General features: G+C 53.7%; 1 protein-coding gene and 1 long non-coding RNA gene across 12 annotated transcripts in view; one reads left to right on the forward strand and one right to left on the reverse strand.

The window, feature by feature from the left end:
- Nucleotides 1-25,943, forward strand: part of CACNA2D2 (calcium voltage-gated channel auxiliary subunit alpha2delta 2) — a 138,174-nt gene that overhangs the window by 41,692 nt on the left and 70,539 nt on the right. The gene's annotated exons all lie outside the window — the stretch shown is intronic.
- LOC140610258 (uncharacterized) lies at nucleotides 333-4,989 on the reverse strand. Its single transcript, XR_012011993.1, has 2 exons — nucleotides 4,831-4,989; nucleotides 333-3,585 (listed from the first exon to the last, which is right to left on the reverse strand). It is a non-coding gene; the product is annotated as an uncharacterized lncRNA (long non-coding RNA).

Here is a 25,943-nt window from a genome sequence, read left to right on the forward strand (position 1 = left end):
CACAGGTGACCCTCCCAGGGCCTGCTGAGTCAGTCATCATGGTCCATCTGCTTCCAGCTTCCAGATGTTGTTTCTGGCACCTCCTCCATGTTTTCGTTGACTCATAGGTTTTTGCCATTTTGAATAGCCCTTTCTTGTGGTTTCAGGGAGTTTTGATAAAGAATAGAAGTTCAATCCACGGGGATCCCTGGGTGGCTCAGCAGTTTAGCACTTGCCTTCAGCCCAGGGCATGATCCTGGAGTCCCAGGATCAAGTCCCATATCAGGCTCCCTGCATGGAGCCTGCTTTTCCCTCTGCCTATATTTCTGCCTCTCTCTCTCTCTCTCTCTCTCTCTGTATCTCTCATGAATAAATAAATAAAATCTTAAAAAAAAAAAAAAAAGTTCAATCCACTAGGCACCACCGCTGTCATGCTCTTCGAGCAGCTGAGCCCTTGCCATTTTTTTAGTGAAATCCATGCAGGGCCCCGGCCAGTGAATGGATAAGGTGGGGGTTCTCTGGCTGAGGGAGGCAACAGTCAGGCTGGCCTCCTGACCTCCCTCTCACAACCCCTGATCTTCCACATGATCCCTGCTGCTTCCTGACCAGGGTTCCAGAGAACACACTTTGAGAACTGCTGCCCTGTGCCTGGGAGTACAGCAGGCCCAGGGCTTGACTTAGGGTTAGCATTGAGAACAGAGGAAGGGATTTGGAGAGAAGGCAGAAAGGCAGGGGGCGCAACAGGAAACTTCAGCAGCCAAGTTCTCTCCCTATGACCAGGTGCCCCTTATCCCAAGCCTCAGCTCCCCCATCTGTGCCATTGGAAGCCCCAACCAGCCTGGCTTATGCAGTCAGCAGTGGGGAAGAGCTTTGCAGATAAAGTTCTGCCTTGAGAGCAGCCCTGGTGGCCTGGTGGTTTAGCGCCGCCCTTAGCCTGGGGTGTGATCCTGGAGACTAGGGATCGAGTCCAATGTCAGGCTTCCTGCAAGGGGCCTGCTTCTCCCTCTGCCTGTGTCTCTGCCTCTCTCTCTCTCTCTCTCTCTCTCTCTCTCTCATGAATAAGTAAATAAAATCTTAAAAAGAAAAAAAAAAGTTCTGCCTTAATAACAGCATGCCAGTTATTCCCTGGGTGCCGCCAGCAGCAAGCACCTTCTTCATGCTCAGGTAGGGTTACCTAGGGCTCCCATGACCAGGGCAGGGCATTTCCCTGAGCCTGGTTGGGGGCTGGGGCATCATCCACTAGAGCAGCTCCCAAAGACTCAGGCTGCTCTGAGTGAGTCAGAGTCCTTTCTTCAGCTCTGCACAACATGTCTAAGCCTCCCCAGCCAGGGCCATACCCTTGCCCTGCTTATTCCACCTTCCTTAGTCTCCACCTGTTCAAATTCAGCTTCTCCTGAAGCTGTCACGGTGAGTGGGGCCCTGCCCCTCACAATCAGGTGACCTGAGACTCAGTGTCCTCATCTATAAAAGAGAGAGGGTTGTCTGCCCCTGGGGTTGGATTGAGATGACAAAAGATGTGGAGTTGCTGCAAGTGACAGCACCAAGCCCTATGTATGCTAAGCTGCAGTGGCAAGAGCTGGACTAGGGACCAGGGGCTGGACTCGGCTGGAGGCAAGGATTGGATGTGAGGGCATGGCTAGCCAGTGGAACAGGGAGGCTGAGCGATGGACCAGGAAGCCAGGGCAGAGGGCTCCAGGGGCTGAGGCGAGATGAAGCTACCTTCCTCGGCGCTACAGATAGGGCTGGGCTGTCTGATGCCTTCTAGAAGCAGGCCCACAGGCTATTTTTGAAAAGCTCAGAGCAAGGTTATGGAGTAATTTTTTGCAGCTACTGGTTACCAGGAAAGATACTAGTATGAAAGGAGGTCTCAGTTCCAACTTCCCTGATGGCATTTTGGGAGATTGGGCAAGCTGGACCACCCGCCAGAGCCTGATGTATAGCTTTATGCCCTGGCTTCCTTCTCCAAAGGATGGGGGCAGGGAACAGAAGATACTTGTGAACTCTGAGGAGACTGCAGCGTTCGTGGGGAGCTCATGAAGAGCATCGTGAAAGGCATGGAACTGGATCAGAGAGCAGGTCCCGCCCTTGGCTGTGCCTTCTCTGACCTCCACACAGTGGCCTTGGGCATGTGACCTTCCCCTCCCCATTTCTGAGCTTTTGTCTGTAAAACCAGCTTGGGGTACAGAAGAGTCCATGCTCCTGATGTGGGGCAGGTGGGCAAGGAGGAAGGGCAAGTGGACAAAGGTGGAAAGGTAGGGCTGAGTAAAGAGAGGCAGAGAGTGGAGGGGGTACAGGCCTGGAGGGCAGCAGAGTTCCTGGCAGGGCCTCTGTCCCTCAGATCATTTGGCCATCCCTGAGGAAACCGAGGCCCAGAGAGGACAGGGACAGACTCTCAGTCACACAGCGAGCTGGTGGCAGAGCTGGGCCAGAACACAGGTGTGCAGAGTCCATCCTAGGCCAGGGGGTAAAAATAGGGGAGATTACAATGTCACCTGGGCCATAGGAGGCAAGACACATCCACGTGACAGACCTGTCCCAACAGTCCTGTGCCTCTTGAATGTGTGAGATTCTCCCGGGAATTCCCCACTCCACCGGTCTTTGCCCCTTTTTGCCCTGGGCAGCTTTTGTTTCTCAGAAACCGTCTCTGGAGACTCAGGTTTGGTGCTAATGAAAAGCCACCAAGCCTCCTTTCTGCAGAGGCCAAAGCCCTCTGCCATTAGCATCCAGCCCGGGCTAGTAACTAGAGTTGTCTGGGTCTGACTTCTTCTCCATCCTTTCTAGCCTTGGGCAAGTGACTCTACTTCTCTATGCTGCCTCAGTTTCCTCATCTGTAAAGCAAAGATAGTACTCCCCATCCTGCCTCCTAGGGTTTCACTAGGTTTAAAGGACATATATCTTATATCTATCTTGGTCTGGGCCTGCAGGTACTAGGAGCCTTGAATGATGGGTGAGAGCTGTCTTCCTCAGATTGGGGGAGAGGGGATCACAGGATGCTGCCCAGGGGTCTGCCAGAAATGGATGATGTTTGGCAGTCGGGACAGGCCCAGATAGATGGGGGCAGAGCATGGTGAGGATCGGTGGGGGGTGCATGCAAGCCTGAATGTCTGTTTTGCTGATTGCTCCTTTTGCTTTCAAGGAGATTAAACTATTTTTAGTCTGCGCCACTGCTGGTGAGACGCCGGAGGAAGCCTTTCCATCGCTGAGATTTTCTAGAAGCTGCCAAGTGTGGTCTTCAATTCGATTCTGGGAGCCTCCCCAAGCGGGCGGGAGGGGATGTCACCGTCTGGGGGTTGTAGGGACAGGCTGAAGTGTGGTCGCTCCCCGAGGTCCTTGCTAGGCTGGCCTCTGGAGCTGTGCAGCCCTGGACCGCGGGGAGGAATCATCTGATGCGCCCGATGTTTGTAACGCCGTGTTTAAAAAAAGTAATTTATTTTCTAATTATTCCTTGTCTTGCATAACTGTGCATCGCCAAAGTGTCGCTATTTAAAATATTTATCTCTCCACGCCGCAGGAGCAGCTCTGGAGCATGGAGGGGGAAGAAATAAAAGTCCACGTGCCGGTCGCAGGCATATTACTTTGACTCGTCCTGGCGGCTTTGACGTCTCCCTGTAAATACATTTATTTTTCATTAGGTTGTTTCTGAGTTCGTGGCTCCCAGAGAGCCAGAGTGATGACGCTGTTCATCTGGGAGAGACGCAATAGAGAGGTGCTCATGGAGTGAGGACCACCAAACACATCCCGTGCTTGATGGTCTGTGCCAGGGCAGGGGTCTGAGCGAGTGTGTGCATGTGCAGTGGCTGTGCAGTGCTGGGCTGCATGGCTCCAGGTGAGCCACGTGGCCAGGGACTTTGGCAGTTGGCTAGATGGAGAAACTGAGGCCCAGAGAGAGTCTGCTTTGGAATGGAATCACCTCACTAGCAAATTGGGCAGCACACCTGTGGCCTGTTCTATCCCAGGGGCCGAAGCTTCTCTATAGCCCATCAGGCTTTGAGGATTGGGTTCAGGGAAATCCTGGGTAGCTTCAAGGGGTGCACACATCCCAAAGGGTTGAGCAGAGGGCCCATGGGTTCCCAGCACACAGGATGGGGCCTGACTCTTCGCCTTTCTCCAGCCTCCCCCCACTCCAAGGCTGTGGGTCCCAGCTGTGTCGCAGAGGCTGTCAGCATCGGGGGCTGGAACAGCAGTGCCCCTCTTCTGGCCACCTGGCGGAGCAGGGACCAGACCTGGCTCCTCCACTAACAGGCTCTTTTCTAATCAAAAATAAATTTTTTTAAGCTCACTGAATCTAAGAGAGGGTTTTATGCTGAATTTTAAAATACCTTATTTTTTCCAGTCTCTAAACTACTAATCTCCCGGGCTGAGGGATTCTGGGACAAAGGCGAGGCCTCGAAGTGGAAATCTATAAAATTAGCTTCAGCAGTATTAGTGTTTGCAGTTGGAGATTGAAAAATTGCTTTCCCAGGGTCTGATTGGAGGCTCCACTTTCCTCAGGGAAGAGGCAAGAACTTAGCACAGTGACACTCGGGAAGGCAGGCTGGAGGCGGCTGAGGGACAAATGCTGGGAGGCTGTTATGGGGCTCAGGAAAGCTTCTCCTAAGGAGGCCCCCTCCTGGGGCCTGTGAGCTGGGCCTGCTCTGCAGAGCGTTTGCTGGGGTGAGTGTATCCTCTGCTTGCATCTTCCTTATCAGGACACAGCTTCTCCAGAGCTCTGGGTACACAGCAGGTGCCAAGTAAATGCTTTGGAGCCCAGCTGGGTCACTCCCTCTTTTCTTCCTAAGACCCCCTGCACCCTCCCAACCTCCACCTCAGTTCTCCCACACAAGGTAGGGGAGGGAAGGAGACTTCCCGAACCTGACTGAGGGGCCAGCTCTGGTGCCTGTGGGTGCACCCGCCTGTGTGGCCCATCAGGCCTCTTGTGTGCTTGATTGCCTCTGATTGGCTGCAGCTGAATTCAGCAAAAACTATTATTTGCCCTTGATGAGCCAATCAGATGGCCTCATTGGCCATTCTGAGCAGGCACCGGAACCTGGGGGGAGATGGGACACAGGAAGGTGGGGGCAGGGTAAAACAGATGCAGGACCTGAGCCTGATCTGTGTCCATCACGACCTTCACACAAATCACACCTCCCTTCCCCTACTTGTCACCCTAAACCAGGGCGCCTCACCCCACAGTACGCCTGTCTCCCAGCCTTTGCCCTCACTGCTCCGTCTTCCTGCAACACTTTTCCTTGCACCTCTACCTGCCTGAGCCCCAGAGCTCCTCCTTGGAGCTCCTTTCCACCTCTCCAGGCCAAGATGAGCTGTTCCCTCCAAGCTCTCAGAGTCTGTTACCTGTCCCTCTCTCTTGCTATGGCAGGAATTATGGAAGTCATGGGAATGATGGTCAAGGAGATTAAGACAGACTGGGACTCCAACTCTGATTAGCCCCCTTCTAGCACCAGGACCTTGGATGGGCTAGTTCGCCTCTAGAGCTTTGGTCTCTCCACCTGTAAAAGGGCCTTGTAATCACACCTCCCTGAAGAGGGTGGGGCCTGAATGTAGGCTTGGGAGTGTGAAGGCAGGCCTGGGGGGCTGGAGGTCCAGCAGCTGCCATGGCAAGGGCCTTCTTGAGCCTCTGCAGGCTGATCCGGGGTTTGACATGGATGGGGGCAGATAGCCTGGGCCCCATGTCTTGGGTCAGTTCCTGGGAAACAGGCTCTAAGACACTAAGATTCGCAAACAGAAGATTCATTTGGGGGTAGGGGGTGCTCTGAGGAACCACACTTGTAAAGGGATGAACAGAACAGGCCTGGGCAGGGAGAGAAGCTGACCACATGCAATTGAATGGAGGTCTCAGCCTGCCCTCCTGGGGAGCTCTGGGTCTGGGATGGCTCCTTAGAGATGTCCTAAATTGAGGCTGGGGTCCTAGCCTTTGTACTCGGCACAGCCCCATGCCTGGATGCAGGCTACTGCTAAGGACGGGGCATGACCACGGATGAGGTGGCTCCCTTCAACCAGAGGGGAGTCCCACATAGACTCTGCTGCAGGCCCTCAGCATCTGACAGGTGGGGAATGAGAGCTGATTCGGAGGGGGAACCTGCAGCAGTATCCACAGCAGCCTGTCTCTTCAGTCACTTGGACACCCTGCTTCATGTAGTAAGTTTTACCTACGTGGGAACTCAGTTGCTCTGGAATTCTGGTTGGTCCCTTTAGCTGGGAAACTTGCAAGAGGAAGGATACTGAGATGAGCTTTGCCCTCCCAACATAAAAGTCAGAGTTGGAGGCACTTGGGTGGCCCAGTTGGTTAAGCATCTGCCCCTGGCTCAGGTCATGATCCCAGTGTCCTAGGTTTGAGTCCCACTTCTCCCTGTCCTTCTGCCTGCCACTCCCCCTGCTTGTGCACTCTATCTCTCTGTCAAATAGATAAATAAAATATTTTTAATTAATTTTTTTATTGGAGTTCAATTTGCCAACATATAGCATAACACCCAGTGCTCATCCCATCAAGTGCCCCCCTCAGTGCCTGTCACCCACTCTCCCCCACCCCCCACCCACCTCCTTTTCCATCACCCCTTGTTCGTTTACCAGAGTTAGGAGTCTTTCATGTTCTGTCTCCCTTTCTGATATTTCCCACTCAATAAATAAAATCTTAAAAAAAAAAAAAAGCCAGAGTTGTTACACATGCTCTCCCTCCCTTCCCAACCACCCTAGATTCCCCTCACCCTGATCCGTGCCCTCATCCCTGAGCCCCACATACTCTGCCCTTCTCAGGCCATGGCTGATGCACTTGTTCATCCTTTGTAACAATTAGACGTGTGGGAGTACAAAGAGGTTCCCCAGTGTGTCACCTGGGTATTCAATGTGTATTTCCCTGCTCCGGCATCTCCTGATAATGAGAATCAATTACCTTTCCGTGGCTGCTGCTCTTGTGGCTTCAGGAGCCTGAAGTGACCAGCCAGCAGCTGAAACTTAGACTGAGACTCTCACTGTGTCCCTTGTGATAACGTTCCCTCTCCAGGAACCAGGGCTTGTAGATTCACAGAGCCTAAAATCAAAGTGACTAGAAGCCAAAATTCCCCGTCTGCAAGTGGGAGACTGGGAGTGAGGGGAGTGAAACCATTGTATTCTTGCCTATCAGGGATGTGGCACCTTTTTTTTTTTAAGATTTATTTATTTGAGAGTGAGTGAGCAAAAGCACACAAAGGGAGAGAGAGGCAGAAGGAGAAGCAGACTCCCCACTGAGCAGGGAGCCTGATATGGGGTTTGATCCCAGGACCCCAGGATCTTGACCCAAGCCGAAGGCAGATAGATGCTTAACTGACTGAGCCACCCAGGCGCCCCAGGATGTGGCACTTATATGCTCATAGATTGAGAGTGTGTACTGTGTCCTAGAGGGTGAGTCCTCATTCTTGCTAGATATCATCTCCAAGCTGATGGCTTTGCCATGCTTCTAAAGGATATTCCACCCAAGAGAATTGTCAACGTGTCCGTCCGTCCGCACAGAGCCTGTACACAAACGTTCATAGCAACAGTATTTGTAAGATTGTTTAAAAGTGGAAACAACTCAGAAGTCCATCAACTGATGCACGAATAAACAAAATGTGGTATATAGCTGTGTGATGGAATATTATGCAGCAGTGAAAAGGAATAAAGTTCTGATACACTCTATAATGTGAACAAGCCTTAAGAACAGTGTGTTAAGTGAAAGACACCCATCACAAAAGGGCACATATTGACATACCATTCAGTTTATACAAAATGTCCATAATAGACATATTTGCAGAAACGCAAAGTAGATTAGTGATTGCCAGAGACAAGGGTGGCAGGAATGGGGTACAGGGTTTCTTTTGGAAGTGATGAAAATATTCTAAAATTAAGAGTGTTGATGCTTGTATAATTTCATGAATAGACAAAAATCACTGAATTTTGTACTTTAAAAGGTAAATTTCATGGCATGTTAATAAAGCTGTTATTAAGAAAGAAAAATGTCATTCCAACATTCTGTCAGACTGGTGGCTTTGGGGTGGTGAGATGAGTAATAAGACCAGTGGATCCTGTGTTCATGTGCCCACTGAAGCACCTCTTATACTATAATGTGGATTCCTTTTTTTTTTTTTTTATAATGTGGATTCCTTGATCGCATAAACCGATGGGATCCCATGTCAGTAGATCAAACACTTGATGAACTTTCAAACAGCCAGTACCCTACAGGAAAGGAAAACTGACCTGATGTGTAACAGCATATGTGCCAATATTAGTCAAGATGAATCAGTGCCCCTTCTAAAATTGAAGAGGTCCAGTGTAATCAGTTTTCTACCAAATAGGGTGGTTGATCTCTTTGAGAAATAGTGCCATCATAGGAACTCACCATTTGGTCTCTGTTGCTGGCAGGTTGGGCATTCAGCAGCGGTAGCTAGATCAAACTTGGGCTTGGGCAAATGCATAGTCTCCATCCCCACCATCATGGCTACTCTGTTTGCACACCCATCATACCAGCCCTGGAGTGGCCAATGACAAAGGCTGGCTGATGGCAACCAGCTGAGTCATTTTGTCCAGCTTTTTGGTGCCCCTTTCCTGATAGTGCTGATAGTCATTGACACTCACAGATCTTCATGTCTGTGCCCATAGGTCCATCCACATACCTCTTTAGCAGGCTTTCTTGTCCATGATCTTCCAGACTTTCTTCATCTTGACATTTGGCCAAGCTGTTTGTCAATTTCCGTATATCTGTATATATTCTTACCATTCTTTACTTTTTATACAAGGTGGATGACCAAGTGTGCTGCCGTTCAGAGCTTTGCTTTGTGGGAGGATTTCTCCTTTACACTATGTTTCAGGGCCATCCTAGTGGGGCATAATATAGCTGCTATCTATTTTCAGCTCATACCAAGCTGACCCATCTGAGAATAACCTCAATCTTCTTCATCTTCCAACCATTGGTCATGAGGAACAACCCCCCTCCGGCCCCACAGCCTTCATGCAGTCTTGGTTGAGAGGATGAGAGAGAGGCACTCATGCAATGGTAGTGAATGAATGGGATCTGGACCACATGCTTATGCAGCCTTCTTGTGTCTTCTGACCAGGCTCATACTTGACTAAAGATGCATTTCTTGCTTCTTAGGTGGATGGCTCTTGGGCTTGTAAGATCTCATGATTTCATGGGTCTGCCAAAAGCCAAATGATTTAATATGCTTTGGTCATTAATCATGTTCCACCTGCCATCTCTGCCAGGACCCAGTAACAATCAGGAGCTGCTATCAGAATGGTACATTTTTTTTGTTGAAAATTGATTGGACCCTACAACTATACTGTGGTTCTCTATTAGAATCTGCCATATGGAGTGCCTGGGTGGCTCAGTTGGTTAAGCGTCTGCCTTCGGCTCAGGTCGTACTCCCCGGGTCCTAGGGTGAAGCCCCACATCGGGGCTCCCTGCTTCTCCCTTTCCCTCTGCCGCTCCCCCTGCTTGTGCTCTCTTACTCACTCTCCTGGTGTCTCTGTCAAACAAATAAATAAAATATTTTTTAAAAATAGAATCTGCCATAAACTCCACACAGCATCTTTTCCCCAAACGATACTTCTCATGTCATGGACCAGCTAGATCACACAGCCCAAGCTGCAGGGCCCTGTTCACCTCATCCTAAACCTGCCACAGAGCCCTTTCTCACTCTGGGCTTCACTCAGAACTGAGGTCCTTCCATGTCACCTGGTCTATGAGATGGAGCAGTATTTCCAGCCAGGCTGGTCTAAGAGGACAACCCTGCCTGAGTTTCTCTCTATGACTGTGTCCTTCTCAGATTGGCGAACAGCCTTCCCATGAAACATGGTCATGGTAGGTTTTCTGGCTTTTTGTGGTAGAACCATTGTGGTATGTCCACTTGTCTGAGCCTTTGATCCCTTTGTCAACTGTTTTTTATGGGAATTCTGGCATTTCTACTTCCCTTGGTATAGGCCCTTGCTTTTGCCAGCCTTCCCATAATCTCCTGGGGTCTTTGCTAGGGTGTTAGATCCCATATCGTGGGAAAGTACTTCCATATTAATGATCTCTCCTATATCCAACCTGTCTTCTGCCATCCTCGATCCAGCAACCTCAGGATCCGGTGCCAACTGTCAGCTAGGTTCTAGAGCACCTTCAGAGATAGTCCTTTCTTTTCCCAAAGCAGGCCCCACACTTCCTGGATTGGTTACGTTGTGACTTGACTTTATGTTGTGTTTGGTCTGGTGACTAGAAGGTACAGATCCTGAGGGGAGTGTGTGTTGTTTTATAACATGGAGATCTCTCTCTCTCTCTTTTTTTTTTTTGAATTTTAATTTTTATTTATTTATGATAGTCACACAGAGAGAGAGAGAGAGAGAGAGGCAGAGACATAGGCAGAGGGAGAAGCAGGCTCCATGCACCGGGAGCCCGACATGGTATTCGATCCCGGGTCTCCAGGATTGCGCCCTGGGCCAAAGGCAGGCGCTAAACCACTGCGCCACCCAGGGATCCCAACATGGAGATCTCTTAATCATCTTTAAGCAAGGCAGGGGTCTGGGGGACCCTAGCATCAACAAGGAGGAGTGGCCACTGCTATAGACTCAGAGAGTTTAGGGGAGTCTGGAGTTTCAAGGTCTCTAATTTAATGACCCAGATGTCCCCATCCCAGAACTCAAGGACCCACTTTTTCCCAATCAGGGTCCTGACCTTGGGTAACCAACCTGCTAGGATTGAAACTGTAACTCCCTCTGGATCTTTGCCACTCTTCTAATTAAGTCCTGTGCCTGACCCTCAGCTTTTTCTCCCTCTGGCTGCAGGAGATGAGAGTCTTTTTATATCCCGCCAAGGGGGCTTCTGACTTTCACACTTCACCTTAAATTCATGATTAATCACACTCAGCCTTTCATTGTCTCTGTCCAAAGCATTGATAGCCCTCAGCAACAGCCATCCCATTCCATAGTCCTTATAATTACACTTTCCTGAAACTCTCAGACACCTGAAATATTGTACCCATCCCCTGTTATCCTACATCAGTTCATAATGGGTGAACATTTGATCAATTGTTCCTTATCGCAGGCTCCACCTACCACCATGGTGAGGCCCTTGGTGCCAGCAAGACAGTGCCCACTTTAAAGTTGGCTTTCAGGGACCACTCCCAGCACTAGCTGCGGTGGGGTCAGTTCCCTGGAATCAGGTGTATGCAGGTGTTTCCTGGGGTGTACTCTCAGGGATCACACCTAGGAGGGGCAAAGGAAGCCGGATTGGGCAGCAAAAGTTTGGTTATGATGCAGTCATAACAGAAGCCTCAGCCAGTTCTGCAGAGGGTGCTGGAGCTGGCCTCACCCCTCAGAGTTGTCCCCAACTGAGGTCGCCTTTTGTGCTTCTCTGCATGATCTGTGTGTCAACCAGAGCGTGGATAAGGTGGCTCCCTCCTGCTCTGGCCACAGCCCAGGCAGGGACTCAGTGGAGAGTGGGCAGTGTCTTGCAGCTGGGGGAATGAGGGCCTTGTCCTGAAGGGGCAGTCTGGGCAGCACACCACAGCGTCCATGTTGTGGTGCCACATGATTCAGATCCAGGTTCTAGTTGTGCCTCTTACCAACTGAGACCTCGGGCAAGTCCCAAGAGTTCCCTGAGCCCAGTGTCCCAACTGTAAAACAAGGGGTTGCTAAGCCTCCAACCCCAGGACTATTAGGTATAGGACTCAGGGGCCAGACTGGAAAGAGCCCAAGGCTGCACGTGGCGGGGGGGCAGGGCCAAGTTTTAGTCACCATCCAGGTGGGGGCTCAGGCTTAGGGGCCTCCAACCACTGGAGCTAGCAGGCGCCCCATCCTCTCCCTCAACTAGGAAACCAAGGTCTGGGGCAGCCCCAGTTTAAAGAATTGGGAAACATGGACTAAGTCTGCATTGTTGATAAAACACTATCATGTTTGACTCCTGGCAATGAGTGAGATGACCCAGCTCTTGGTCGAGGGGTTAAGGGTGAAAAGTGTTTCCTCTGGAGGAACAAGCAGAGAGTGTTTGCTCAGCCTGTTCCATGGGTTAATAAATTAGTGGCCCATGGTGGCAGGCTGGGTTCCAAGAGCTGGACTCCATGATGACTGGTGTCATTTTTACAACAAAGTGACCAGATTAGGGACCATCAGGCATCTAACTGCGAGTGGAGGGGGCTAGTAATGATGGGGGCAAGCACAGGCAGCATGGCTGCCCATGGTGGGGGCACTGAGGGCTATCAGGAGGTGGACAAGGATGCCTTGCAGAGGCCACAGGCTGGTCACTTTTGTTGAGCCTTCTCAGGAGTGGTCTTGTATATGCCACAGTTGACCCTTCAGTGGCAAAGGCTCCATGCAGGTGGGGAGGTGTCTCAGAGGCTGTCCCATGTCCAAGACTGGCACAGGGTCAGAGCCTCTGGATCATGCTGGCCAAAAACACCTATGATGTCAGCCCGAGTGGCTGGTGCAGTGGGGCCTGACCACGGGGGCAGGTGCCTGTGGGGGTGCCTGTGGGCAGGGAAGAGACAGCAAGCTGGGAGGAAGGGGAGGCTCTACGATGGGCATGCGCATGGCGGGCATGCCTTTTAAAACTATCATCAGCCTTGGTGTTCCAACAGCCTCTTTCACTTTGTAAAAGCCTTTTCTTTTGAAAAATAAAAGAAGATTGGAGGCAAGTACAATATTTGGCTGTGGCGGCTGCTAATTTGGCACTGAATGTCACCTCCGCCTTTCTCTTCCCTGATGCCAAGTGCTCCTTCCTTGGCTCTGGGTGGGCGGGCAGGGTGATGGGGTGCAGGGCGGGCTCCCCGAGCCTCTTAAGATTCGAGATTCATTTCCTTAAACACACATTGTCTCACTCCAATTTCACGTCCGAGCAGTTCTGGCGAGGAATTAGCAGCCCCTGGGAGAGAGCGGGCGGGTTCTGTTTACACGGGGTGGGGGCGGGCTGGGGGCTGGGGGGCGGCAGTACAAGCCCAGGGCTTGGGGCTGTTTGGACAGGGAGCCTGCAGAAGACCTTGGTCAGAGGCTGCCTTGCCTGGCCGGACAGCTTTCCTAGGAAGCCAGGGCAACCTCTGTCAAAAGAATGTGTAAACCCTGCCCTATTTTAGATGTTCTGAGTACATGGAGGAGGAGGACCATATAACTATTTGGGGAGCAAATCAAGGATGTTGGGCTCTCAGGTCAGAAAGGACAGATAAGACCATTTGATCCAACCTCCCCCCACCCCCGCCCTGGCCAGAAAGGACTGACTGAGGCTGACCCCTTCTGTGATGAGGGCTCACTAACTCTGGAGGCAGCACTTTGCTTTTGACTCCGGTTCCCTGGACCCCTCCCCACATGGCATCTCACCTCTGTCTGTATGTCTCCTCCACAACCCCTGTCAGCCTGAGAGCCTGCCCTCCTCTTGTTCTGCAGGAGAAGCAGCTCTGCTCCATGGGTGGCTCAGGTGTCCCCCTATTGTCATCAGTCCTAAGGGCTCCCACACTGCAGACCCATCCTGGACCAGCTCAGGCAGCTCTGTGTGCGGTGACAGTGGTCTTAGGAGGCTGAAGAAGGTCAGCTGCACTTTAACCCCTTCCTCCATGGTGACCTTCACAGAGCATGACAACAGCCCAGGGAATTCAGGCCTCCCTGACTTGGGCCCACGTGTGTGGGGACATCTCCAAGGCTGGGGTTACCCTCTTATACCCACTCTACCTCCCCCCTGTTCATACCCACAATCCCCACCATCCCAGCCTCCAACCCTCACCCCTCAAGAGTCTTGGTTCCGGCTTGGGCACCCCAGAGATGCCAAGTCAGGGCTGAGCCTAAGGAGTACCGTGGGGGAGGTGGCCCATCCCCCAGCTCTCCTGGGCAGTTGCTCATTCATCACTTCTTAGAGGGGAGACCTGCTAATTTGTCAGCCCATTAGCTGGGCACAAGCAGCATATGGACCCAGTTCCTGCTGCCCTCTTCCCGCCTGCCTGAGATCGAAACATCTGGGCTCACTGCATAGCCAAGATCTGGGCCTGGATCCTGGGGGCTGCCATCTTGCCCCAAGGCTGAGCCCCTTGGTGAGGCAGCCAAGGGTTAGCACCCCACTTCTCCAACAAATCCATGTTTGGAATTAGCAACAAGACCTGGCTACAGCCATGGGCTGAGGAGAGCCCTGCTTTTAGGAAACTGGGCATTATTTTTAGTGTTTAAAGAAAGGCAATTTTTTCTCACCCACTATCAACAAGGAGATCAATTGTTTTCATGGTGTTTCTACATCTTCTGGGAGTGGGGGTAGGCAGGAAGGATCACCTCAGCCTGCAGTCCCATTGTTGCTACACACACACACACACACACACACACACGGGACGGAGTTTGTGCCTTGGGGCTCTCTATGCTGTGGCCTGGCAGAGTGTACAGGGGGGCTTCTGTGGTGGTGGGGTCAGTGGCTGGAAGAGGCACCAGCCCAGTATGGCTCTGTAACCAGGACTGGGCTCTCATCCTTCTGAGATGACAGGCAGGGAGACAAAGATGCCATGCAGCCATGTGCTCAGCACGGCCTCCGGACTGCCCCTGCCATGAACACAGTCCTGCCTCCACTCCCTCTCCAGGGCCTGGACCCCTCTAAGTTGCTGTCTCTTCCTTCATCCCAGGAGAGTGCCCTGGGGAGCACATATCCTGGTGTGCGTTCGTCCAGGCTCACATGTGCACACAGGAAAAGCTCACTACAAATGAGGTCAGGTGCATCCTTCCCTGAGTGCAGCCCCAAGTCCCCTGTCCCTCTGCTCAAGTATAGCACACAGTAGGCCTCGGAGAACATCTGTGTATACACTGTGCATAGGACAGACCTGGGGAGACCTTCATGTCCCAGGACACACCCTAGAACGCGTGCTTAGGCGTGCATTGCAAAATCACAGGAACACCAACCCTCTTTTGTGCACACGTACTCTGCTGTACACAGCACGTGATGCCTCCAGGCACCCATGTACACACACTCAGGCATATACACTGGCCCCTGTGTTGCCCGCATTTATGGCAAGAGATAAATTTACAGTTTAGCAACCTTCACCTGCTAGCACCATAAACTCAAAGAGCCTGCTAGCTGGGGCTTCATGGCATGTTGGCAACCCAGCAAAGCATGGGGCTGTGTACAAGGACTTTCCCAGTCAGCTTGGCAGGCCAGCCTTCCGGGCACACTCAGTTCCCAGCTGGAAGAGGGGCCTGGGTAGAGACCACCTGTGCCAAGGTAGGGATGAGAAGCAGGGCGCTACCTTAAGGCGCTGGCCTGGGGCATCTCCAGTGCTCCCCAGGGCATTCTCCTGGGATGGAGGATGAGCAACTCAGAGGGGTCCAGGCCCTGGGGTGGGAGTGGAGGCCGGACTGTGTTCATGGCAAGTGCAGTCCAGAGGCCATGCTGAGGATGTGGCTGTATGGCATATTAGTCTGGTTCTGGAGTCTGGAGAAAGGGGCTTCCTGCTTGGACCCCTATGGGTCACTAGGAAGAACAGACCTGAGCATGTCCTAGTGAGGGTATGACAAGGTAGGGACTGTAATTGGATTCTGGAAAGGCTCAGAGTTCCCCAGGGCTCCATAGTGGCCGGGGCAGGGGAGAGGCCTAACACATGGGCTGCCCACCCCAGTGTACAGGCAAGAAAACCAGAGAGGCTAGGGTACACTCAGAAACACTCAAGGAACAATGACTGAACAGATCAGACCCAGGCCTTTTGCCCTGGTCCCATCCTGTAGGCCCCAGGAAAGGGGAAAGCAGGATCTTCCAAAGATCCTTCCCCAGTACCCCCAGTGACCTGGGCCTACAGACCCTGCTTGGGGGGGACTTGAGTGGGCCCCTGTGAGGGGTCTCCCAGTAGGCCCAGTGGCATGGGTGGGGGTGGAGTTGAGAGAAACACAGCTTCCCTGGTCTCCTCTCCCTGCTAAGGAGGAAATAGAGGCGCCTTACATAATTGGGGCAATTTGTTCCGCTCTTGTCCTGCTGGCATCATTGCCCTCATCGCCTCCTTGCTCAGGGAGCCCTTGACAGAGCTAGAAGCTCAGGCGTCCGTCCTTCTGGTAGAGGTCGCTGAGCAGAGGACACAGGAGCCCATAGCATCAACACTGCTAAGACCTGGTGGGCACCTAGCCCCAGGGACAAGGGGGTGCAGAGAGGACAGAAGCCCAGACCTCCCACCTCCGGTCTGCCAGGTGACCCCACAGTTCTGAGAGCGTTCACACCAGCAGACCATTCCCCCAAGGCTCCAGTGAGGGGTGGAGGACAAAGTTGCCTCTGCCCTGCCACTAGATACCCCTGCCCAGCAGCTTTCTTTCCTTGCTTTGCGCCTAGCTGCCCATTCACCTCTACCTTTGTTGGCCATTCCCCTGCCAAATGGACATTCTCTCTTCCCCACTCATGCCCACTCCTCTTCTGGAAAGTTTTCTCTGCCCTCCCTAGTACAGAAGGAGGTGCCAGCAGCTGGAACCTGGGTCTTCCTGGCCCTGCCCTGCTACTTACCTCTCCCTCTTGGACCTCAGTTTACCCATCTGTATCCTGAGATCCTAGACTTCCAGACTTGCAAGGCCAGGATGGTTTTCTGCAGGTAGAAGCACCTCTTTGGGGGCATGCCCACCACTGGGTCAAGTGCAGATCAGTGCCTGTCCCTCCTACAGTCCTACTGAGCAGACAGGCTGGGCAAATGACAGACCTCAGGGCCTGGTGGGTCCTTTGGGTGCTGGTGGAGCCACTGAGGATTCAGTTGGCACCATGCATCAATCTGAGCAGATGACCCTGGGCAGATGAAATAGGGGCTCGCGGTCCTGAAGGGGCTGCATTTCCTGCAAGGATTGGTCCAGGTGCCTTTGAAAGATGAGCTTTCCAAGAACATTTAAAACAGGGCAAGATTTGCAAACACCTGAGTTCGCTGACCCCCCATTGATGCCCATAGCCCTAAGGCAAGAGATCTCATGGACATAGCTGAGGGGGCATTCGAGAGGCTTCCCAGAGGAGGAGGCCTGGGGGACAAGGTTGGGGCTGTGGAGGGTCACGGGTTCCCATGCAATGGAGACCAGCTGGTGGAAGGAGGGGGCGGGGGTCTGGAACATGGTCTAGTGTGTGGTTAGTCTGTGTAGTAGTCATTGAATCCCAGCTCCACTAATTACTCTGTACCTCAGTGGCCTTGTCTATGAAATGGGGACAATGTCTAGGGCTTATGAGGGTTTGATCTAACGGATGGCTGGCTGGTGTTAGCATTTCCTGTGGCAGTCCTCACCCCATAAAGTAGCCCCCAAAGTTGGGCACCAAAGGGGTGGCCCACCTGGAGTGGGAGTCTGGACACAGCATCTGCCTCCCTGAGCACAGCACTCTCACTTGGAAGTTCATGTTTAGATAAGGGCCTTCATAGCATTTGCCAGTATGGCTGGGCACTGGGTCCTGTGTGCATAGTTCGTTTGCATGGCAAACACTGCGCGTGGACGCAGTGAAGACAAATGCTGGCCCCAGCAGCCTCTGGGTTCTTACACTCATGGAGAGAGAACCTGGGGCTGTGGGCGCCAAAGATTGTCCCTCCCTCCCCACAGTATAGTGAGGGGAAACTGAGGTGCAGAGAGGGGCAAGGGCTGGATCAGGAGCACCTAGCCTGGAGGGGTGTGGAGATCCTGGCCCCCTAGCTCTGGGACACTCTCGTGTGGTGACTACTCTGAATTTTTCCTGTCCAAATGTGGGAACTTTTCTCTGAGGGATCAGGAGAGCCTGTGAATGACAGGAGACCATGGGCCCTCTGGTGTGTCCCCAGCATGTGCATGTCTGTGATGTACACACATCCCTAATGTGTGCCTATCCTCACTATGGCTTCAGCATGTGCAAGGCCTCCGTGTCCAAGTACTATTTGTTTGTTTTTGTATGCTTCCGACGTAGTCTACGGAAGATTTAAGGGCACTTACAGAGATACATAAAATTCGAGAAGAGCCTATAAATTGGAAGTAGGAGAAAAATAAAAGAAAAACAAGGGGAAGGACAAAGATGGGGTTGGGAGGTGCTGACGCAGGATGTGGACAAGATCGGCCAGCATGGCTGTGTTCCCTCATACACTCGCTTGCACACTCACCACAGTCAGGTTCCCACTTGGCTCTGGTACCCACTGCCTTATCAGTGCCTGACACTCGAGCACTGTGACCCTCCTAGGGACCTGTTCCAGAAGCCACCATCACTCAGGCATGTCCTGGCCCTCACCAGGCCCAGCACCCTGGCTGTGTGGAGCCTCTCCAGGACTGTGTCCATCAGGAGGATTTAGGACCACGACCTTCGGGTAGCCCCAACCATAGGGCGCCAGAGAAGTTTCACTGCTTAAAACATTTCAGATGGCTCCAGTCTACTGCAGAGGTACAGAAACCCATAGAGCTTACCCCAGGTGACATCCAGTGACAGCCAGTGGATCCATCTGGGCTGTGGTGCTTTATCTCTGTGAGCCTAAGTGTGAGGCCGGGCACGGTCCAGAGCAGCTTCCTGGGCACTGGGTGTGAATGTGGTGAGGTCAGTGTGTATGAGCTGATCTGGAAGGTCTAACTGGTGCGCCTGGACCTATAGTGTGTGCACAGGGATGGGGTGGGACCCTGTGATGACCCTACCCCCAGACCGGCCCTGGATGCAGGGCCACCTCCCAGCCTTACTTCTCTGTCTCTGCGAAGATACCTGGTTTGCAAAAATCTCATGTTTTCACAAAAGCAGCTGGCCAGAGGACTTCTCCTTGTGATCAGTGCTATCATTATTTGGGGACATCTTCAGCAGCAGGAGCAAAGGGCAGACCTCTCGCCTGCAAGGCCTAGAAGGTCTGGCCCTGCAGGGCAGCATGGGGCAGGGAAATCTCTCAGAGCCTTGAGAGCAGCCCTGGAAGAAGGCCCCATGAGAAGCCAGCAGCATCTTGCCTGTGACCTTTCATCATCGAGGAACACCCCCACGAGGCCTGGCTGAGGCAGCTCAAGGCTGTGTGGATGCTGAGGGCGAAGGCTCGTGCCAAGCCACCTGACTGGTAAAGAGCAGGGCCAGGATTTGGGCCACAGCTTCTTAGCCATTCTTGGCTACAAGTGGAGAGGACTCAGGAGCAGGAAGGGCTCCCCTTTGGACAAATTCTGGCTCTTTTGCCACTTCAGTTTCCTCGTCTGTGAGATCAGAAGCTGCCTAGCTGCTGAGCACCTCCTGGTGTCCTTGTCACAGGTCAGGGAGGGGGATGGATAAAGAAAAATCAGGTGAACCCACCTCCCTCCCCAGGAAGCCTGCCCGGGGACTCTCAGGACAGGGTTGGTTTCTGGACATTCTGGGGTCCCTGAGAGACCTATCCCAGACCCTGAAGAGGATTGCCAAACCTGCTGGGAGGGTGGAATGGAGGTGATGTGGGCAAAGGAAGCAGGCTATGTTCTTTGCCCCATCGCCTTCAAAACTGCCTCTAGCCAGCCTCAAACCTATTTCATGAGGGTCTTTATGGGGCTAAGTTTCTGCTACTCTGGACCGAGGTACAGTCACAGAGGAGATCTCCATAATAGCTAAAACCATGAAATGCTGAAGAGTCCTCCCTGGGTTCCCAAGGGTCTGCTGGAGCCGCTGTCCACACTGACTCCCAGAGCCCTGTACCCTGCCCTGCCAAGACTCTTGCCCCTGAGAGGCAGGAGGTCAGAGGATGAAGGACCTGAAAAGGCCAGATGGCAGACCAGTGACCAGGCCCCAGGTCTCTCTCCTTAGGCTGTTGTATGGGAGAAACGGGCCGTGTGCCCTGCTCAGAGGGCAGGGTACACATCTAAGGCCATGCTGGGCCAGGGCTCCTCGAAGTGGTGCCCCAGGTAAAGGGCAGACCAGGCTTTCGGGGGTAGGGGTGGTTTGGAGGCCCTAGGACCTGAAACTGATGACTAGACTGAGAAACCCAGTGTCATGGACTCCTCCACCCCCAGCCTAGTGTCCAGCCCATTTTTCCAGATGCCAGAGTCTTGGTTTCTTCGGCTGTAAAGCGGGGATCATAACCATACCTGCCTTTGGGGAATATTCTGCCTCATTGGGTAAAGTGCTGAGCCCTGTCTCAGCACCTGAAGGGTAGAACCTGTCGTCATTGTTGTCCCTCTGCAGCTGAGAGGCTGCGGAGTCCTGGGAAAAGGAAGGCGGGTCCCACTGGGTGGGGAGGCAGCCGGAGAGAGCTGAGCCAGGGTGGGTGGCATGGGGGCCCAGACGCTGGCACAAACAACCTGTTTCCCATAAACACAGGCGCCCACACCAGCCACACGAGTTGGGAAGCGCGGGTGTGTTTACTCGCACTCCCCCGTGCCGGCTGGTGTGCTGGGCACAGCTTCCCTCCCAGCTGCCTCAACAGCCGGTGCTCCCGGCTCAGGGCTGGGAGCCAGCAGGGGCCCCGGCTCTGCCTGCAGTTCCATTCACCTCGGGCTCAAGTCCCTCACTCCTGATGCTATCCTGAACCAAATCCGGAGGACAGGGCCCTAAGAATCTCCTCTGGTGTCCAGGTGGCTGAGGCGTGACATGCTCCCCTGCTCTTCAAGGGCACCTGAGCAGACAGAGGCCTAGAGGCTGGAACCATCAGCAACCCATGCCTTGTGTTTGGGCGACAGGTGTCCCTCTAATAAGATCCAGGCCCTTTCCATCCCCACAGTCCAGCTGCGTTCCCAGTGCGTGCTTCCCACTGGGATGTGGCCAGCACCCAGACACCTAGGCACACCCAGGACTAATGGCTGTATGGTATAGGTGGGTGTGGCGGCAGGGGCCCTGGTGCCCCACAGGCCCTGGGATGTTGGGGCTCCATGTTTCTGGTTCTCTGCTCCGTGAGCACCTTGTCTGAGCTCGGCAGTGGCAGCCCTAGGAGGCTCGTGCATCATCTCCCTGAGGTCAGGGCAGACTCATGGCTGGGAAGGGGTGTCCGTGGCACTGCATCACCCTCTTGAGATACAGGTGCCCAGTGCTGACACAGGCAGTCAGGGACGTTGGAGTGTGCTCTCCCAGCCCCCATGCACTTGACCATTTGGCACTGTCACCTCTGTGGTAGAGCAGAGGTGCTAGACAACCCCCTACCCTGTCAGATTCCTTTCTCATCTCCTTCCTGTCCCCAGACTATTTGCTTGACCACCAAGGGAGCCAGAACCTAGGGAAGAAAGTCACAGACTACAAGCTTCACACAGGCGCACAGCCGTGGGAATGCTGCTGCTAATGGCAGCCTGGAGACCAGCCCTGTGCAAAGTGACCATAAGTGAATTCCTGCTCAACACCCCTGATGGCTAGGCTTGTATGCTTCTTGTGATGGAGAGCTCCCTATTTATCCAGGCAATGTTCCCGGGGCTTGGGAGCCTGGAGCATGGGGAAGTTCCTTCAGTTCCCCTGATCTGGAAAATGCACCTGTCGTCACGGATGCCATCAGGAACCTCAGAGTTGTGCCCTCAGGAACCTTGGAGAAAAGTCTTGTACTTAGAGCTGGGTGGAGCCATGCCCCTCCAGGACTGCTCTCACCTGAAATACATAGGCCTTAACAGGGAGGCCTTGCTCCAAGTCAAGTCTGGAATAATGGATGGATAATCAGGATTACCACGGTTTTAAAGTCAGCTTAGAAATTCACATCTGTTTCAGAGTATGAAGACGGGCCACACCCAGGAATGGGCCCCGCAAACAGCCTATCCTTGTGGTGGCCCAGGCCTCAGCCTGGGGTATGTACAGCTGGCCTCCCGGAGGTGGGGGTCTGTGTGGGGGCAAGTGCAGGGAGGGCCGCGTACACTGGCCCTAGCTCAACTGGGAGGATTTGGTTTATTGTTTTGTGTTGGGTTTTGTGTCTTTTGAAAAACAAGAGACTGAGCCTTTTTATGACATGGATTTTACAGCGTAACGAGGCAGCGTAATTTCCCATTCTCAGCAGCAAGTGCACTTTTTACACTAATTGCATAATTAGACATAATGTACTAATTGCGGTAATGGATGACAGTCAACTAAACTTTAACTTTAAAAACAGGGAGGCGTTGCTGGGGGTGGCGGTGGGGGCTTTGTGCCCCTGTGAGTTTTTCGAAGGGAAATCTGCTGGTGAGAGCTCCTAGCAGCTGCCTCTTGGGGGCCAAGGGGTCACTGAGCCACCAGGGCCAGCTTACCTTATAATCCAGGCCACACTCTCCCTCCACTGAGCCACCTGGGTATCCACCCCCCTATCTGCTCAGAATCTGTCCCCCCACCCAGCCCCCCACTTCCCTTCTGCCCTTCACAAGCCCCTGTGCTCCTGCTGCTGCAGAGTCCACTGACTTTCCTTCTCCCAGCCTCTGCACCTACAATTACTCTTGCCCGGTCTCTTAGCCCCCAGCCACCCCCAAGTCTGGCAGACTCCCACTTGAGCCTTTCAGACTCTCCCCTGTAAAACCATCCCAGTCTTTTCCTGGGCGGCTCCCTCCAGGGCGGCTGTACCCAAGCAGGCCTGCTCCATTTCCTGTGTCTCTTGCATACCTCTCCCCTCTGCCACCCCTCTACTCTTAGCAGTCTGAAGGAACATCTGTCCCCTCTGGATGGTGAGTCCCAGGAAGGCAGGGACAAGATCTGGTGCATTTCTGCTGCCCTGGGCTCAAGAGGGCCCCAGAGCCTGTGGCATGAATATGGCATGGCCCAATGGAAATGTAAGGATATGGGGGCGGGGGTGGGGAGGAAATGGAGCAATTAATAGGCCACTGACCCAGGAGGGCCATGTCTGACCCGCTCCTAGAAGCCACACCAGGAGCCCTCCTCCCCGCTCCCCCCACACTGCCTTGTGTTCTCCACTGTAGCTCACACAGGGCTGCATTGTAAAGGCCTGGGTGGTGTCTGCAACTTCCTCTAAACGGAGGGTTCATTCCAGGAAATCCCTATTCAGTATGAATGTTAATCATGTAACAGCGAGCATCACAATGTGCAAGCCCTGCTAGTGGCATGACACCATCTACAGCTAACTATGGACCCAGCCCACCACAGGATGGTGGCGGTGTGGCATGGCCACATGAGAACTACCATGGCAGCAGGTGAATATCAGCAGCTGGTGAACATGCAAGTGAGTGGCACCTAATCCCTGCCTGTGCACTGACTATGTGCTCTGAGGCTCCCTGGCCCTTGCTTTACTGTAAGTCCTGTACTAGGTAGGCAAGGGAGGGGCTACAACTGGCCCTGGGGAGCTGTCAGTCACACACATACATAGACCAGGGCCTGGTGTGTCTCCTGAGCAGCTGGGTTAGGGTTTTTCTGCACGCACAGTGGGGTAGTCCCCATTATCCCATCAGGAGCTGAGCTGTGGAGCTCAGGGTTCGGGTGAAGGGAAAGCCCAGGAGCCACAGCCTGTCCTGGATCTGTCCTGAGTGCTCTCCATGGGAGGGGACCACAGGGTATCTGACTATTCCCTCGATCCTATGGTCTTCAAGGGTGATTAGCAGCTATGTCAGTACCCTCGATCTTCCCCACAAATGCAGGAAATGGGCACCAGCCTGACAGAAGGGCAGAAGCCCAGAGCCCAGCTTTGTCTTGACAGGCTGGGGTCCCTGATCAGTCACCACCTGTCTCCCCCACCTCTTGGCCCAGATCAGGATCATTAAACTACCGTGAGACCCCTGTCCTCCCATCCAAGACTCTCCTGATCCCTGGCACAGGTGCACCCCATTCCAGCAGCTGTCCCCAGTCCCAGCCCCTGTGGCCTTTCCAGTGCTTGCCCTGTGGGGTCTAGCCCGCCATCTCTGGTCTGCTCACTGTTCTCCCTCCAGGGGGCTGTTGGCATGAGGGCTGGGCAGTCAGGACCCCCACCGGCTGCTCCTTGCAAGACCAGGGACAGGACACCAAGATGTGACTGGCAGGGGGAGGGGAGGAGGGGGTTGCAGAACACACATCCCTGGGGGTTGTATTGTGGGGCTCCACATCCCCAGTCCAGCCTGCGCCCTCCCCAGTAACATGGGGGGGGGTGGGGGCCAGGATGCTAGGGCCCCTCAGGTAGCCGAACACCCAGCCGAGCCTGAGCCTTTGAGGACACAGCCAGCAGCAGGGCCCAGCCTGTGTCAAATCTTCCTCGTTCCATTTTCTTTCTGATTTAATTTTCCAGAGATTAGGACCCGTTCACCTTCGCTGCAGAGAGGAGCCTCACATGCGTCTGCATCTGTTTTCACTCCCCGGGCTGGGTGGTTGGTTAGTTTATGAGGCTGATTCTGCTGGTCCTCCCCTCCAGGCCAGCTCCCCTGCTGTGACCCAGGTCTGCCCCCCAGGCCCCCCCATCCCTGGTGCCCCTCCACCTCACCTTGTACCTCACCTTCAAGTATGAGAATGAGTATGACCTGAAACAGGGGCTTCGGTCAGACAGATCCCCTTTGAATCTGAGTTCTACTGCATAACTTAAACTCTCTGGCCTCCAGTGTCCTGTCTGCTGAACAGACGTGATCAGAAGTGTCCCTCTTTGGGTTGTTCAAGATCGGTGAGGTCGAGTGTGAAAACACTCTGCATAGGAGCGTTTCCGGGGCCTCCATCCTCCTTGCAACTTCGCCCTTCTCTGCTTCCCCTCCTCACCTTCCTTTTCCTCTCCTTTCCCCACACCTTCCTCCTCTCCCCAGGCAGGTCGAGTGCTGGCTCAGGGCTAGGCCCCACTGCTGCTGGCTTTCTGAGACTTTGCAGAGTCCTCTCTGGTCTGACAGGGGCCTGTCCGGGTCCCTGGCCCTGAGGCCTGTTGTCTCCTGCAGTGGCTTTCTGTTTCCAGGTTCCTCAGAACTCGACCCCACTCTTAGAGCTGTTGGGAGCTGTGGGGCTGAGGCTGGCTCCATCTGCCCCTGTGCATGTCCCTGTGCCTCCTGTCCAAGGTCGCTGTTCTTCAAAGTGTCCTCTAGGTTCACCTCTTTATGTGGAGCCAGAAGCAGGGGCCATGGCGGAGGCTCTGGACCCCCTGAGGAGGCCTTAGCCTCCACCGGCCCTGGAAATCCCTAGGCTGAAAGGCTGGCCAGAAATGCTGCTTAACTAAAGAATCACTAGAGCTGAGAGAGGGTTGGGGTTGGGGCCAGCACAGGGCCGGGGGTGGGGGGTTGGGCAAGGAAGGAGGTGAGGAGATGAGGGGAGAGATGGAGGGACCGATGGGGGGAGGTGCCCTTTTGGGGAGGAGGCCATAGGTATCTGGTACAAGGGAGGGGAGCCGGGAACTCCTGGGAACAAGAGGCTGCAAGCTGCCTTCTGAATTATTGTCCCTTGAGGTCTCAGCCACCCCTGTTCTCCCTGTTCCCCCTACCCCACCCCTACATGCTCACCGGGCTCCAGCCAGCTTGTCTGCTAGTCTGCTGCCCTGTCCCACTACCATTCACCATCTCTATGGGATGGAGTCCCTGCCTCCTCCTTCCCCATAACTGCTAGTGTGAAACTGTGACAACCTGTAGACCTGCCGGCCGCCATCTATTTCCTCAATCCACCTGCCTGTGTAGAGGTGGAGACCTTGGAGGCTGTGCTACTGTGGGAGCTGCTGGGTTTTTCCAATTAGCTTGCTGGGCCAAGGACACCAGCGGGCATGCAGTCCTGCTGTGGTTGCTAAGGCCCTGCACTGGTGCACCCTGGCCTGTCTGTTGCATCCAAGCTGGCCCCAGAGACCAGGGCTAGAGGCTGGGGCTCAAGGGGAGCCAGCCCTGGGCATGCTGTCTGCCCTGGGCTCTCCCAGGCTCTCTCCTCGGCCTGTAGGTAGAAAGCACCTCCTCAGACAGCATCAATGGAGAGATGACCTATCTCCCAGGGTGGGACCATCTGCTGAACTCTATCATTCAGATCTCCCTGTGACACAGGGCTCAGCTCAGGGCCTATCCCAGGGGATAGGAGCAAGTGGAACAGGTCCAGGGAAATGTTGAGAGGGGTGAGGCACTTGAGATAGAGGGAACAAGGGCTGTTTCACCTCAGGGACTCTTAGGATTGGGGGACAGTGTTGGCTGGTAGCTTGACCAGCCCCTGCAGTTCTAGGATTCAGCTCTCATCTCCCCAGAAATTCCTTCTAGCCCTTGCTCTACGAAGGATTTAGGCAGGGAAGGATGGAAAAGAAGCAGGGACAGCATGAGCAAAAGTGTGGTAG

This window comes from Canis lupus, chromosome 19 (assembly GCF_048164855.1).
Source record: "Canis lupus baileyi chromosome 19, mCanLup2.hap1, whole genome shotgun sequence".
Taxonomy (NCBI): Eukaryota; Metazoa; Chordata; class Mammalia; order Carnivora; family Canidae; genus Canis; species Canis lupus.